General features: G+C 43.7%; 1 protein-coding gene across 1 annotated transcript in view; it reads right to left on the bottom strand.

Annotated features, from left to right (window-relative positions):
• Positions 1-13,610, bottom strand: part of EIF2AK2 (eukaryotic translation initiation factor 2 alpha kinase 2) — a 219,104-nt gene that overhangs the window by 47,060 nt on the left and 158,434 nt on the right. The gene's annotated exons all lie outside the window — the stretch shown is intronic.

The raw sequence follows: 13,610 nt of genomic DNA, 5'->3' as shown, positions 1-13,610 counted from the left end.
GTGAACCCCCCCCGGACCGCATTCTTACCTGCAGGAGGGCCGATCCGCCCTGAGTGCATTCGGAGCTGCGTCGGCCCCGCTGGTTCCCTGCTCTCTCTGCCCCGGAACAGGAAGTAATCTGTTCCGGGGCAGAGGGAGCAGGGAACCAGCGGGGCCGGTGCCCCCCCCCCGAGCGCGTGCACCCGGGGCGGACCATCCCCCCGCCCCCCACTTCCTACGCCACTGCTTAGACAAAAAGCCTTGTACATGGCAAGGATGAACTCCGGAGGGAAATCCATCCCGAATAACAGCCTGCTTGGCACCGATGAAGGTTCCGCCAATAATTTTAGCCACTGGGGCTGGTTTGAGGAGGGAGATGAATTTGGCAGTTCCCGCCAAAGTCAGAGCCTCTGAGGCAGCTGCAAATTAATACATCCAGATCAATCTGGATTTATGCATGGCAGATCTTCATCTGATAATACAAGAGTCTTCGCTAATATATTAATACACAGTCAAGAGCACTCAGATTCCCTGGTTGCAATTGGCCTTGATGCTGAAAAGGCATTCGACTGTATAGAATGGCCTTATTTGTTCAAAGTGCTTTACTGATAAGGTTTTTCAGAAGAATCTATTAAGTTGATTAAGGTTTTGCATACTTCACCAACCACATGTATACAAATAAATTGTCATTTCAAAACCGTTTTACCCATCAAGAGGCACAAGACAGGGTTGTCCCCTCTCCAATTTAATTTAGCACTTGAACCTCTATTAACATCGTCAATCACCCCTTATACAAAGTGTTACTTTTGGCCAAACCACCATCAAATTAGCTGCATATGCAGATGATGGACTTTTATTCACTTCTCCTACTTCTATACCTCATATTCTGAACATATCTCAATATGCTATAATGTCTGGCTATAAATTGAACACCACAAAACCCAAATTATTACCTATAAATTGTGTCTATATGAAACATGTTATTCAACAATATCATTTTCAATGGAATGATCATCATATCAAATACCTAGCTGTTTTGTTTGGCTCTACTATGGAAGATACTCTCAATTATAACTCCACAAATATAATTAAAATTGCTGACTCCTTAATTAATAAATGGCCTTCATTGAGACTGAACTGGTGGGGACAACTGGAAACTATAAAAATGATGATTGTACCAAAAATTAATTACATCCTTAGAATGTTGCCAGTCTTATTAAAACCCACTATTTATAAGAAAATTGAATCAAAACTAATTCATTTCTTGTGGGCTAATAAAACACCTAGAATATCCATTAAGAAACTGAAAGCTAGTCCTTTGAATGGAGGTGTAAAATTTCCTAGTTTCTTTGACTATCATATATCCTTTTTATTGAAACAAAACTCACTGTTTATGTCTGACAAGGTTATGCCTAATGCCCCCCTCTCTTGGCTTCATAAAGAATCTATTAAACGGTCAGACACACAGTATCTCCCTTGGTCTCAATAAACTAAGATCTCTAATAATCTTTTGTTTGTAACTTTAAAAACTGTATACAAAGAAACAGACTCTGTTGTAAAAAAATCCACTAAATAATTCTATTTATATCCCCATCTGGAACAACTCAACTTTTAAAATCAATAAGACTTGTATAAACTGGTCTGTATGGAAAAAAAAGCTGGCATCTGGTCCTTGGATGATGTTATAAAGGACTTTACCTGGTTACCTTTTTCTCAGGGGTGCATGAAACACGAATTACCCACTTCTTGCTATTATCAATGGTTACAACTTAAGCATTGTGTGTCTGAAGCTGTGGATATAACTAAGTTATCTGCTGATTCTCCTAGCTGTTGGCAATTGTGCAGAACTTTAATGTCAACCAAGAAAGCCGCATCTAAACAGTATAAAATAATACAACAGTCTAAATATAATCCACCTATTGGTACTATGCAATCATGGGAACATGACCTGGATTTCCATCTAGACGTACAAGAGTGGCAAAAATTCTTGCATAAGTCTACGAATACTACCAAATTGGCATCTAATTCACAATCTATGTTTTTTTTTGGTGCACAAAACCTTCTGGACTCCGTCCAAACTTGCTAAACTACATAAAACTACAAACAACTACATGGATAAATGCTGGACATGCAATATTAGCACTGGAACTCTAGAACACACTATTTATTCATGCTCTTATATACAAGATTATTGGTGGTGTTTGGAAAACCATATCGTCTACATTAAATATATCAGATGCGTTCTCCTATAAGATAATCAATAGAAATAAAACAAAATAAAACATGGAAAAGAAAATAAGATACCTTTTTTTATTTATAAGTTTTAAATTACAATCAAGCTGAATACTTGTACAGAAAAGGTTACCAAGATTCATTTTAAGATATGTTAAATAAAATAATTTAACATAAAGAAAGAGAAAAAAAAACCAAAATTATTTCACTTGGTTATCCTCAAGTCCTCAATTGGAGATTCAGCATATTACATATATGGATATTTAATTTTAATACATAGAAAAAAAACAGAAATAGGAATTTGCAGAATCTGATTCCCATTAAGGTTTCAGTAATATTACACTGAGCTATTCTCACCCCTCCCAATTGGCACCTTAGCTGTTAAAAATGCAGTGAGCTGAGGTGGATTAAAGAAGACATACTTATTCATCTGGTATTTAACATCACACTTACAGGGGTATCTTAGGAAAAATGTCGCCCCAACTGCTGTCTGCGTTTTTGAGTGTCCTTAGTTACATGTGGAAAAATACGAATTTTCAGTCCAAGAAAAGATTTTTCTCTACTTTGAAAGAAGAGTCTCATTAACCAGTTTTTATCTGGTGTTAATGCCACCGTTGCAAGTAAAGTCGCCGGGGTAACCATTTCACTATCAGAGGTTTCCAAAATCTCAGAGACATTAAGTTCTTGTATTTGGTTCTCTCTCATTTTTGTTGGTAAATAATATATTTGAGAGAAGGGAGGAATAGCCTCCTCAGATACTCCCAATATGTCTTTTATATATTTCCTTAACATATCACTGGGCGACACCATCAACTGGGGAAATTCAGAAAACGTAGATTGTTAATTTTTACTGCGTTTTCCAGGGATTCAGTTTTTCCTCTTAGGAAAATTAAGTCTCTGGTCATACAGTCTTGGTTTGATTGTATTTTTTTTAAATTTCATTTTCAGATTCATTAGTTTTATTTACTGCTGCCTCCATTTTAACTTCAAAATGCTTTGTCCTAATAGTGATAATCCTTGAGATAATTTTGTAACCTGTGGCGATAATGACTTTCCTAATTCCACTATCAGTGACCATAAACTGTAGAGTTACTTCATTTGGTTTATCCAAAAACATTGGAAAAGTGGGAGTTACCACCTCTGTATTAATTGAGGGAAGTCCAAGCGTCTCAGTTCCTGTCGGAGCCTCTTTTGATGGTCCAGGAATAGGCAATTCTACTCCTTCGAGCTGAATATTCAGGTCTCCTTCAGGCTGGCTTTCGACGGTTTGCAATACCTCCAATCCCCCTCCCCCCGATCCAGTTGGTAATGGAAGTGCTGCAGCTCGATGGTTGAGGGGGAGGAGTTCTATCGTCGGGGCTGAGCGATAGCTCTAGCCCAGAGAATGCCACGGGTTCTCCATTCAACCTGGAGCGGACCAGCGGGTTGTTCCCTGATGCTTCTGAAACCTCATTCCTCTGAAAAAATGCTTGAATAATTGGTTGGTTCGAGGAAACGTTTTGCCGCTGAGGAGCGGTGGAGAAGGGCCTGCCCCTTCTTTTCTGCATCAAGGAAGAATAGGAATTTCAGAGAGACAGTGGGTACATCTGATTCATGCAACTGCCATCTTGAATCTCCCAAGATGATACCTTTTTTATTGGACACTAGTAAAAAAGGCCCGTTTCTGACACAAATGAAACGGGCGCTAGCAAGGTTTTCCTCAGAGTGTGTATGTTTGGGAGAGTGTATGTGAGAGTGACTGTTTGAGAGTCAGAGTGAAAGTGTGATTGTGTGAGAGAGAGCGTGAGTCTGGGTGTGAGTGTGTTTGTGAGAGAGTGTGTGCAAGTGTGTATGTGAGACACAGTGTGAGTGAGAGTGTGTGTGTGTGGGCGAGAGAGAGAGTGTGTGTGAGACACAGATTCTCTGTTTGAGTGAGTGTATGAGACCAAGCGAGTGTGTGAGTGACTGTGTGGCACATAGAGAGTGAATGTGATACAGTGTGAGACAGAGTGTGTGAGAGTGAGAGTCAGAAAGACATTGTATATGAGAGAGAGAGTGTGAGCCGTGCCCTCCCAATCCATGGCCATCTGTCCCCTGCCCCCTCCATTCATCCTTTTCCAGCAATTCCCCTCTGTCCCTGAGCCCTGCCCTCCCAATCCATGGCCATCCATGTTTGTCTGTCACCTGCCCCCTCCATTCATCCCTATCCAGCATTTCCCCTCTCTGCCTGAGGCCTGCCCTGCAATCCATATCCATCCATGCCCATCTGTCCCCTCCATTCATCCCTATGCAGCAATTCCCCTCTCCGAGTCCTGCCCTTCCAATCCATGCCCATCCATGCTCCTCTGTCACCTGGCCCCTCCATTTTTCCCTATCCAGCATTTCCCCTCTCTGCCTGAGGCCTGCTCTGCAATCCATATCCATCCATGCCCATCTGTCCCCTCCATTCATCCCTATCCAGCAATTCCCCTCTCCCTGAGTCCTGCCCTTCCAATCCATGCCCATCCATGCTCCTCTGTCACCTGGCCCCTCCATTTTTCCCTATCCAGCATTTCCCCTCTCTGCCTGAGGCCTGCTCTGCAATCCATATCCATCCATGCCCATCTGTCCCCTCCATTCATCCCTATCCAGCAATTCCCCTCTCCCTGTGTCCTGCCCCTTCCAATCCATGCCCATCCATGCTCATCTGTCACCTGGCCCCTCCATTTTTCCCTATCCAGCAATTTCCCTCTCTCTGCCTGAGGCCTGCTCTGCAATCCATATCCATCCATGCCCATCTGTCCCCTCCATTCATCCCTATCCAGCAATTCCCCTCTCCCTGTGTCCTGCCCCTTCCAATCCATGCCCATCCATGCTCATCTGTCACCTGGCCCCTCCATTTTTCCCTATCCAGCAATTTCCCTCTCTCCCTGAGTCCTGCCCTCCCAATCCATGCCCATCCATGCTCCTCTTTCCCCTGCCCCCTCCATTCATCCATTTCTAGTAATTCCCCTCTCTCCCTGTGCCCTGCCTCCTAATCCATACCCATCCATGCTCCTCTGTCCCCTGCCGCCTCCATTCATCCTTTTCCAGCAAGTCCCCTCTTGCCCTTCCATGACCCCCCCCTCGCATCCATGCTACTCTCTCTCCCATGTCCCAGCCTGGCCCGCCCTCTTCTCCCCCCCCCCTTCGCATCCATGCCTCGCATCCATGCCCCCCCCTTCGCATCCATGCATCCCCCCCCCGTTCGCATACATGCATCCCTTTTTTTTTTTTTCTTCGTTTTAACTTTACCTCCGTGGCGGTTCGTGCAGCGAAGCGTCAGGGAAGGAGGCGGCGCTCCCGACGTCTAGCTTTCCCTTCGCTGTGTTCGAACACAGCGAAGGGAAGGCTAGACGTCGGGAGCGCCGCCTCCTTCCCTGACGCTTCGCTTCCCGATTTGTTTGGTTTGAGGCGAGGGCGGGGCAGAGACGGCTGGCTGGCTTGAAGGCTTCACTGGGAGTGACGTCAGATGGCTTCAAGGCTTCAGGGCTTGAAGCTTCCGGCTTCAAGTTTCCGGCTTCACAGAACGTTGTCTTCAGAACGTTCACGGTGCGTTTTATTATATTAGATAACTTAATACATTTCTTGATTAGCTTTCGAAGGTTGCCCTTCTTCATCAGATCGGAAATAAGCAAATGTTGGCAGATGACAGTATATATAAGTGAAACATCAAAGCATTTCAGTGACAGTCTAACAGGATGGGGGTGTGTAGGTGAGAGATATGCATGGAAACATCAAAGCATTTTTGTAAAGTGCTGCCCCACAGGCATGGCATCTTTGCTGGCACTGGCATTTTTCACGTGATATCTATGTAAATTAAATCGTCTTTAGCATCTGGCTCATTTCTCCACTATAGCACCCTTCGTCACATTTTTTACACTGAATGATGTAAACCACATTGGAAGATGAGCATGTAAAGGATTCCTTTATGTTGAATATTTTTCCTTTGTGCATGACTATGGGGCTCTGTGAAATGTTTTGGCATAGTCTGCAGCTGGATATATTGCAAGGATGTGTGCCATTTTCTTCTTTTTGAGTCTGTGTTGGGAGCTTACTTCTAATTAGCTTGTGTTTTACTACTACTACTACTATTTAGCATTTCTATAGCGCTACAAGGTATACGCAGCGCTGCACAAACATAGAAGAAAGACAGTCCCTGCTCAAAGAGCTTACAATCTAATAGACAAAAAATAAATAAAGTAAGCAAATCAAATCAATTAATGTGAACGGGAAGGAAGAGAGGAGGGTAGGTGGAGGCGAGTGGTTACAAGTGGTTACGAGTCAAAAGCAATGTTAAAGAGGTGGGCTTTCAGTCTAGATTTAAAGGTGGCCAAGGATGGGGCAAGACGTAGGGGCTCAGGAAGTTTATTCCAGGCGTAGGGTGCAGCGAGACAGAAGGCGCGAAGTCTGGAGTTGGCAGTAGTGGAGAAGGGAACAGATAAGAAGGATTTATCCATGGAGCGGAGTGCACAGGAAGGGGTGTAGGGAAGGACGAGTGTGGAGAGATACTGGGGAGCAGCAGAGTGAATACATTTATAGGTTAGTAGAAGAAGTTTGAACAGGATGCGAAAACGGATAGGGAGCCAGTGAAGGGTCTTGAGGAGAGGGGTAGTATGAGTAAAGCGACCCTGGCGGAAGATGAGACGGGCAGCAGAGTTTTGAACCGACTGGAGAGGGGAGAGGTGACTAAGTGGGAGGCCAGCAAGAAGCAGATTGCAGTAGTCTAAACGAGAGGTGACAAGGGTGTGGATGAGGGTTTTGGTAGAGTGCTCGGAAAGAAAGGGGCGGATTTTACGGATGTTGTAAAGAAAGAAACGACAGGTTTTGGCGGTCTGCTGTTTTAAGTTGGGTGGCTGTTGGAAAGCCAGCACTGGTAGGGATGGGAATATCTCTTTTAGTAATTCATCCTCCTGGAGTAGAGGCTGCAGATCCTTTATGATTTTTTCTTAATGTTTCCAGCTCTGGGTTGTACAGTGGTGGAAATAAGTATTTGATCCCTTGCTGATTTTGTAAGTTTGCCCACTGACAAAGACATGAGCAGCCCATAATTGAAGGGTAGGTTATTGGTAACAGTGAGAGATAGCACATCACAAATTAAATCCGGAAAATCACATTGTGGAAAGTATATGAATTTATTTGCATTCTGCAGAGGGAAATAAGTATTTGATCCCCCACCAACCAGTAAGAGATCTGGCCCCTACAGACCAGGTAGATGCTCCAAATCAACTCGTTACCTGCATGACAGACAGCTGTCGGCAATGGTCACCTGTATGAAAGACACCTGTCCACAGACTCAGTGAATCAGTCAGACTCTAACCTCTACAAAATGGCCAAGAGCAAGGAGCTGTCTAAGGATGTCAGGGACAAGATCATACACCTGCACAAGGCTGGAATGGGCTACAAAACCATCAGTAAGACGCTGGGCGAGAAGGAGACAACTGTTGGTGCCATAGTAAGAAAATGGAAGAAGTACAAAATGACTGTCAATCGACAAAGATCTGGGGCTCCACGCAAAATCTCACCTCGTGGGGTATCCTTGATCATGAGGAAGGTTAGAAATCAGCCTACAACTACAAGGGGGGAACTTGTCAATGATCTCAAGGCAGCTGGGACCACTGTCACCACGAAAACCATTGGTAACACATTACGACATAACGGATTGCAATCCTGCAGTGCCCGCAAGGTCCCCCTGCTCCGGAAGGCACATGTGACGGCCCGTCTGAAGTTTGCCAGTGAACACCTGGATGATGCCGAGAGTGATTGGGAGAAGGTGCTGTGGTCAGATGAGACAAAAATTGAGCTCTTTGGCATGAACTCAACTCGCCGTGTTTGGAGGAAGAGAAATGCTGCCTATGACCCAAAGAACACCGTCCCCACTGTCAAGCATGGAGGTGGAAATGTTATGTTTTGGGGGTGTTTCTCTGCTAAGGGCACAGGACTACTTCACCGCATCAATGGGAGAATGGATGGGGCCATGTACCGTACAATTCTGAGTGACAACCTCCTTCCCTCCGCCAGGGCCTTAAAAATGGGTCGTGGCTGGGTCTTCCAGCACGACAATGACCCAAAACATACAGCCAAGGCAACAAAGGAGTGGCTCAGGAAGAAGCACATTAGGGTCATGGAGTGGCCTAGCCAGTCACCAGACCTTAATCCCATTGAAAACTTATGGAGGGAGCTGAAGCTGCGAGTTGCCAAGCGACAGCCCAGAACTCTTAATGATTTAGAGATGATCTGCAAAGAGGAGTGGACCAAAATTCCTCCTGACATGTGTGCAAACCTCATCATCAACTACAGAAGACGTCTGACCGCTGTGCTTGCCAACAAGGGTTTTGCCACCAAGTATTAGGTCTTGTTTGCCAGAGGGATTAAATACTTATTTCCCTCTGCAGAATGCAAATAAATTCATATACTTTCCACAATGTGATTTTCCGGATTTAATTTGTGATGTGCTATCTCTCACTGTTACCAATAACCTACCCTTCAATTATGGGCTGCTCATGTCTTTGTCAGTGGGCAAACTTACAAAATCAGCAAGGGATCAAATACTTATTTCCACCACTGTATGTCACTATAAGGGGGATTCTGTCTGTGGCTTTTTCTTCTTTCTACTGTAGCAGATTGTCCCTGGGTGTTTTGAGGGAGGAGGCAATATTCTTGGAGATTATTTTGGGGTTGTAGCCTTTCTGTTTGAAGGATGCAGTCAGGATTTCAAGGTGTCTGTCTCTGGGTCAGAGCAGATACGGTGGTATCTTGTGGCTTGGCTGTAAATAATGGATCTTTTTGTATGTGAAGGGTGGAAGCTGGAGTTGTGGAGGTAGCTGCATCTGTCTGTGGGTTTCTTGTATATAGATGTTTGTATATAGCCATCGCTGATTTAGACTGTGGTGCCCAAAAAATTGACTTTTCCTGGGGAGTAGTCAATTTTGAATCTGATTGTAGGATGGTATGTATTGAAGGAATTGTAAAATTGTTTCAGAGTTTCTTCCCCCTCAGTCCAAATCATAAAAATGTCATCGATGTACCAGTAGTATTTTAGGGGTTTGGTCTGGTATGTATTTTGAAATGTCTCTTCCAGCTCAGCCATAAAGAGGTTGGTGTATTGGGGTGCTGTCCTGGTGCCCATCGCAGTGCCCATTATTTGTAGATAGATAGATAGTGTTGAAGTGGAAGTAGTTGTGAGTTAAAATAAATTTGATTAATCTTGTAATAGGTTCTGGTGAGTATTGATGGTCCAGTGTGGATGTTTTTAGGAGCCTCGCACATGCAGCTATGCCATCCGCATGGGGAATGTTGCTGTATAGTGATTCTATATCCATCGTGACCAGAAGGGTGCTTATCCTGGAACAGAAACAGCTCTGAAAAAAACAACATACCCAGACACCTTGGAGACACTTGGATACACATCTGAGGTATGTGAAAATCAGAGCCCAAACAAACCAAGAAACACTGATCACACTTTTAGAGATGCAGATCAAATGGGGATAATAAACCTCTCGAACCATCAATCAAATTTATGTGGTTTAGGAAGTACCACAATATGAATCAAAATGAGCAAGGGCAGTAACTGCTCAGAGTCTATTATGAAATTAAACATGTTAGCAATAATCAAATTTAAGTGGTTTAGGAAGTACCACAATATGAACCAAATTGAGCAAGGGCAGTAACTGCTCAGAGTCTATTATGAAATTAAACATGTTAGCAATAGGTTCTACGATGTTCTAGCCCAACAACTTATAAAACTCTACTCTAAAACCATCTTCACCTGGGGCTTTCAATATTTGAAAGGTAATCCGCAAACGAACCTTTTCCGTAGATGGGAAGGCGGTAGAACTAGAGGACATGAAATGAGATTGAAGGGGGGCAGACTCAAGAAAAATGTCAGGAAGTATTTTTTCACAGAGAGAGTGGTGGATACTTGGAATGCCCTCCCGCGGGAGGTGGTGGAGATGAAAACAGTAACAGAATTCAAACATGCATGGGATAAACATAAAGGAACTGTGTCATAAAACTGGGTAGAGCTATTATAGGTTACCCAGAGCTTGGTGGGGTAGAGCAGTGCAAAACTGATGCTAAGCTGAAATAATAGGAGTGAAGGCTTTGCGCTGGGATGCAACTTTCATGGAGAAATCTTGATAATGGAGGATTCGTTTGTTCTCATATGATAGTGCCTTTCCCAAATGTATAGCTTGTAACATGCCATTTTGTGGGCAAAGTTCAGTAGTTTCAATATCACCACTCTGGGTCTGGCAGATGCAGTGGACGGATGTTGGCCCAATTGATGTGTCTTCTCCTCCCACCAGTCTCAAATTACTTCTTATAGACCTATTTTCAAGGTCTTCCACTTTTTCTTCCAAGGCCACCAGCTGTTTGAGGAGATGCGCTTGAGTATCCTCCACCGCGGTAAAACGATCTTCCACCTCTCCCGTATGGGCTTGAAAAGAAACACGGTTTTGGTTTAGATCCCCCACTTGTGTTTGCAAACATTCAAGTTTCGCATAGATGGGACTAAGTCACTTGTCTGGCAGGAGTTCCATCATGGATGTCATCTCCACGGTTATCACTGCGACCCATGCTGACAAGATGGAGTGCTCCACCGGGCTGGGAGGTACTGCCATTTTGTCCTCAGGTGCCTTTCCCCATTCTCGGTTAATTTGCAATGCCTTCGCTACCACTCAGTGAATTTGCAGTGCCTTTGCTACCATTACCGTGCACACAATAATTTTCAGGGTGTGCAGAAGCGAAGCATTCAGCTGGCGGTCCATTGCAGAAAGAAATACTTTGGGGAGCCTAAATACAATTAAATTTGAAATTATGTGGCAGGGTGGCCAGAGAAGAGCTATTCAGCATCCTCTCACAAGAAACAGCATCACATGATCCCCCAGAAATACTATTTAAAGTAAAATAATTATTCTACTCAAGTTTCTTTATTATTTTATATATCCCGCTTAAAGGAAGATCTGTCTAAGCAGCTTACAACATTTAAAATTAAATAGGTATATAGTATACAGCAGCAATTTTCAACTGCTGTGCTGTGGCACTTGTTCCACAGGAGTTTGGGGGAGGGTCATTTGTTAGTAGAGCCATTGGGGAGTTTGAGGGAGGGCAGAACTCAGGGCCGGTCTTAGGCAGGGGCAACAGGAGCAACTGCACAGGGACTTATGTTCCCAAACATGCACTGCTCACATAGAGCTCACAGCCTTCTGTCTGACACCACTTCCTGTTTCCGCATAGGTGGGAAGTGTCAGACAGAAGACTTTGAGCTCGGGGTGAGCAGCACGTGTGAATCGCTGCTCACTCACACAGACCTCTGGAGGAAAAACAACATTTAAAAGGTACTCAGTGGGGGGCAGGTTGAGAGGTAAGAGGAGATGTCAGATTGCTGGTGGAAGTGAGAGGTTGAGAGGCAAGAGCAAATGTGGGATTGCCAGCTGGGAAGGGAACAGGAGGGAGAAATGCTACACCATTGATTTGGGGAGGGGGGGAAGAAGGGGGAATGCTAGACCATTGATGGAGGGAGAAGGCGGCATGCTGGATCACTGATGGGGGGAGAAGGAGAAATGCTGTACAACTGGGAGGTGGGGAAAAGGAGAAATATTGGGGCATTAGTTGGGGGTGGTGAGAAGAAGGAATGGTGGACCATTGAGGATGAGAGAAAAGAAGAAATGCTGGATCATTGGTGTTGGGGGAGAAACAATGCTGGGCCATTGGTGTGTGTGTGGGGGGGGGGGGGGGGAGAACAAATGCTGGATCATTGATGTGTGTGTGGTGGGGGGGGGGGGGGGGGGGAGAACAAATGCTGGACTGATGGTGTGTCTTGACAATTTTAGCTCCTTGTCAGTGTGCTGTGAGATGAAAAAGGTTGAAAATTACTGATGCAGAGAAAAAAAAATAGAAACGCTGACAATCATATTAGAGGAAGAGAAAAAAAGGTGAAAGAACTGACTGTCCAGCTTCAGACTTGCTCTAGGAACAGTGATGCTCTAAGGAAAATTATCTGGAGAGAGATATGATTACGATTATGGTAAATAGAACAGGTATGTTTTAAGTTGAGCCTTGAATTTATCAAAAGATAATTCTGAACAGAAAGCAGTCAGTAGGGCTTTCCACAATGTTGGAGCAGTAACAATAAATTTTTGACAGAGAGAAGATATCACAAGTTGGTTCTCAGAAGAAGATCTTAATGAATGGGTTGGAAAATAAGAAATCAGTAGCCAAGAGATATAAAAGGTGACTGCTATGAAACACTTTATGAGCAAGTGTAAGGATCTTGAATGTAATGCAATGAGAACTGGAAGCCAGTGGGTCTTTATGAATAAAGGGGTCATATGATCGTACTTTTTAAAGCCAGTAATTAGCTTAACTGCAGTGTTTTGCTTAAGCTGTAAATGTCTGATGCCCTTTGTTCACTGACCATTCAATAAGGCGTTGCAGTAATCCAAAGAACTAATTACTAAGACATGTGTGAGAGTTTCAAGAACAGCTTGGTCACGTAATGGTCAAATAGAACGGATCAGAAATACTGTGAAAATCAGTGTTGGACTACTCAATGTTTGAATGAACATTTTTAGCATTAAATATTACAATTAAACTTCTTCCAATCTGTGCATTTAAGGCTTCCTCGTGTCTAACTTACTGTGAAATCAAAAGGGTCACAACAAGGAACAGAGGGATGCTTTAAAAGGGATCTCTTTTGCTTCTGATAGGGCAGCACAGCAGACACTCAGTGGTTCAGTTTTAGTGATCTGCACTGCCATGCAGAGAATATGGGCTGAGGCTATCTTCCTAGGGGAGGATGGCTGGGAGATTGATATTGATGGAGATGAAAGAGATATTGCTAGGGACAGGATGAGAAAGACTGAGTGAGGACAGAGTCAGGACACAGAGAAAGAGAGAGGGACAGAAAACTGATACAAGCCCAGGCTCCAGTAATAGACAAAGCCATCATACATTAAGACCCGACTGAATAGGCTCGGTTCTTCTATACAGTCTTAGTAAACAGTTCCTAGAGGAGCTGCAGCATATCCTGGAAAGGGAACCAAATGCTGTGGAGTGTTTCAAAGTTGATGTAAAAGTGCGCATGTGTTCTATGCATATTCTATAAAACACAAATACATTGCAACTCTGCCCCTGCTTAACCCATAAAACATCTGCAGGAATGTACACATTATTTTACAGGCTTACATATTCATAGGCAGGTATAGTACAATACAATTTTATAAAAGGCATTTTCCTTGTATAAAACAGGCTTTATATGCGCAAAAAAAAAAAAAACCTTTACAAAATTAACCCCCATGAGAGTAGTTTTATAACAGTCCACCTAAATGCATAGCAACTTTGCATCTAAGTTCAAGTAATTTTCAAATGGCAAAGTATATGTAACTACCCAATGGAAAGCA

This window comes from Microcaecilia unicolor, chromosome 3 (assembly GCF_901765095.1).
Source record: "Microcaecilia unicolor chromosome 3, aMicUni1.1, whole genome shotgun sequence".
NCBI classification, from domain to species: Eukaryota; Metazoa; Chordata; class Amphibia; order Gymnophiona; family Siphonopidae; genus Microcaecilia; species Microcaecilia unicolor.
Note: the sequence above shows the minus strand (reverse complement) of the source record. Positions and strands in the feature narration are given on the sequence as shown.